This window comes from Geospiza fortis, unplaced genomic scaffold, assembly GCF_000277835.1.
Source record: "Geospiza fortis unplaced genomic scaffold, GeoFor_1.0 scaffold659, whole genome shotgun sequence".
NCBI classification, from domain to species: Eukaryota; Metazoa; Chordata; class Aves; order Passeriformes; family Thraupidae; genus Geospiza; species Geospiza fortis.
The window spans coordinates 857,477-860,791 of NW_005054530.1; positions in this window are offsets into that span (position 1 = coordinate 857,477).

Consider the following 3,315-nt stretch of genomic DNA (forward strand, 5'->3'; position numbering starts at 1 on the left):
CCCAGCTACCCCCGCCCCTCCCCGCCGCTCCCGCTCCGTTCCAGCCGCGGCCGGCGGGTGTCCCCCTTGCCCCGCGAATCCCGCCCGGCTCCTGGGAAATCCCAGCGCTTTCCGCTCCTAGCCAGACCCACGAATGGCGAAGGCATTGGGCAGCGGCATCCCCGCTCTGCTGGCGCTGCAGAGCCGTCCCCTGCCATCCCTCCAGGGGCTCTGTGCCTCGTTCCATCAGGGAAAGCCATTTCCAGCGATGGGTCCGGCTTCTCTCCCTCTCAGCAGAGATTAAACCCCTCTGATGAACTCCTCAAGGGGCATTGCGGAGCCCAGGAGCTCTGTGGTTGTCTCAGGGCGGTGAGGATGGCAATGAGCTCAGTGCTGGGGGGGCAGAGGGATGTGGAACAAAGCGTGGATGGAAATGCATTTAGACAGAATCTGCCCTGTCCCCTGCCACAGGTTCCAGGAGAGCACTCAAAAAGCCCTTCAGATCTCCAATCTGAAATTAAAAACTCGAGCAGAGGGGAGGCCATCAGCTCTCTTTGAGGTCACTACAATACCAGACTATTAGCTGAATTATTTCCAGGGGAAGGAGATTAAAAGAAAGTTACTTGAAAAGATAAGAAAATCCAATCCTCTGCCCCCTCTAACCCTCAGGAGACAGGAGAAAATGAGCAGCTGCTAATGAAGAGATTTTTAAATTACCCTTCTTTGCCTGTCTCCTGTGTAAAAGAACAGAGAAAGAGCTGGTGTTAGAGGAAAAATAAAGCAGGAGTTTCATTCAGTGGTGGGAGACTTAGGGCTGTTTTATTGAGGATATTTAGCTGCCAGACATCCTCCTGCCACCCCTAACAGCAGGTACACCTGGAGTGTGGAGCAGCTCTGAACCCTGTGGAATTAATTCTCTGTCTGCTGTGGGAGAGGCGGTTCCACATCCATGCTCGTGGTGGCAGCCTGGCTCTGTGAGCTGCAGGTGCCCAGGAACACAGGAGGAGAATCCTCCTCATCAGCAGGAGCAGAGGAGGAGAGCCCCCTGATCCCCAGGAACACAGGAGAAGAACCCCCTCACCTGTGGGAGCTGCTCTCTTTTTTTTTTTGCCCCTTTTCCCCTGGACTTTGATCCACCCCTGAGCAGCAGAATGAATTTCTCCAGGTGTGATCTGCTGTGCCACCTCTGGAGCCCTGAGCTGACACAGCAGCTCTGAGCTGGAAAGGAGAAGGCTTTAAAATAATTGGAGGTAATGGGCTTAATTACCTTTTAAAAATGTTGTTTTTAATTAACCCTGTCTAAATGATAAATGGTGTGTTAATCTGAGATTACTCTCAGCAAAGTTGTCATAAGCTGCTTTAGTGGGCAGGATGACTGAAACTTGAACTTTTTATAAACGAACTCTGATGTGCTCCAGTGACCAAAGCCCGGCAGAGGGAGATGGATTGGACGCCTGCACACAGAATTTACGGACCACAGGGACACGCTGCAGAAAGCAGAAGGCAAAGAAGATGCTAAAAGAGACTCGCTACATCTTGGAATTTGGAGGAAAAAAGGTACTAAAAATACAGAGTAATTAGCATGGGGAGTGAGAAATAATAACCAATAGAGGAGAGAATACTAATTAGTGAAAGAGAATGATGTCATTTAGAACCAATGAACACAGATTTCTTCTTTTTTTGTTGAAAATAGGGGGAAAGTTGCGTAGCAGCATCCGCGCGGAGGCCGGAATTTTGTCAGCCACACACAGAAACCCTGGCCAGGAATAAAGTCACGCCTGAATTTATGCTGGCAGTGCAAAGGGGGAGTTGGAAGAGGATTTGGTGCCACGGGAGGGTTGAGGCAACCACTCAAAACCTGTCACAAATATATTTATAGGGGCATGAGGAATGAGGGGGCCTTGGCTGTGGGATTGAAGCTGCCCAGAGAGGGGCAGAACCATCCACCAGGAGCTGGGATTTGGATTTGCAGGCAATTCCCCAAGTCTGAGAGTTCAGCAAAAGCTGACAGGCCAAGAAACACTTACAATTAGGAAATAATTGGGTTCTGATTGTGATGCTGTGGATTGTAACATCTGTATTGTCTCACACTCCTCGTGACACTGAAAATGGAATCAAAGCTTTTAAACCCCCTCTCAGGTGCCCCATTTCTGGGTCAGAAAAGGGCATAACCCAACAAAACCACGGGAACTGATGCTGCAGCATCCCAGGGACAGCTCCTTGTGGGGCCACAGCACAGCCCAACCCAGACACAGCAGCACAAGAGGGGGAAAACGCCTCAGAAAGGCTCTGTAAGCAATGAAAGAAACAGCTGGAGGTTTCCTAATCGCTGCAGCCACAAATGGAAGCAAAATGACTAATCAGGAGCCTATTGATGGCCACACAATTCACAATAATCATTCCAGCTGCCTTCTCCTGCCTGGGAAAGAAGCCTGGAGGAGGCAGGATGAGGTAGAACTGGAGAATTTTCCTTGGATGGTGTTTAGTGTAAGCACCTTTTTAAATCTTGGGTGTGGTTTTTTTGGGGTTTTTTTTTGTTCGGTTTTTTTTTGGTTTTTTTGGTTTTTGTTCTTTTGGGTTTCTTTTTGGTTTGGTTTTGGGGTTTTTTGTTTCAACGTCTAATTTCGTTTATCAGCAAACCCAAAGTTTATTTGTAAAGGCAAATCTCTTTTTCCATTCCCCAACCAGTGGAACCCTTCCCACTGTTTCTTTTCTCTCCCAGTGCTGGTCTCACCTCCCAGCAGCCCCGCAGCTGCTTTGGAAAGACAAATCCACCGTTCCTGTCATACCCTTTCCTTTCTGAGCTGTGAAAATATCCAGAGAGGCAAGTGATGGTCCAGGGGGCAGAGCAGCCTCTCAACACCCTCAGGAAGGGTTCTGCCTGCTCAGGAGGCACAGAGAGGGGCTGCAGCTCTGCCTGTGCCCCTCACAGAATGCTGATAAAATGGGATTTTTGACAAGAAGGATTTTCCTGGGCGCCAACCACAGCGACATCAGAGGCTCTGAACCAATTTGCTTTTTTTTGTCAACTAGATAAAGATATTAAGTTAATGCCTTTTGTTCCTCGACAGGCTGTTTTAGGCAGCGGACAGAATTAATTGTGTTGACATAATGGATTTATTGTTTCAACAAAACGCCTGTCTGTTCTCACGCCGTGGATAAGGGACTTGACAAAACCAATTGTGGTACCAGGGGGTTCTTATAAAGCTGAATTATCAGCCTGATAAAACACCACTGGTGTAAAGGGCAGCCTGGAGGGAAGGGCAGGGCCTGTGAGGCAGTGCCTGCCCCAGCCAGGGTTTCTTTTGGGATGAAGGCTCTGTGCTCCCTGCTCAT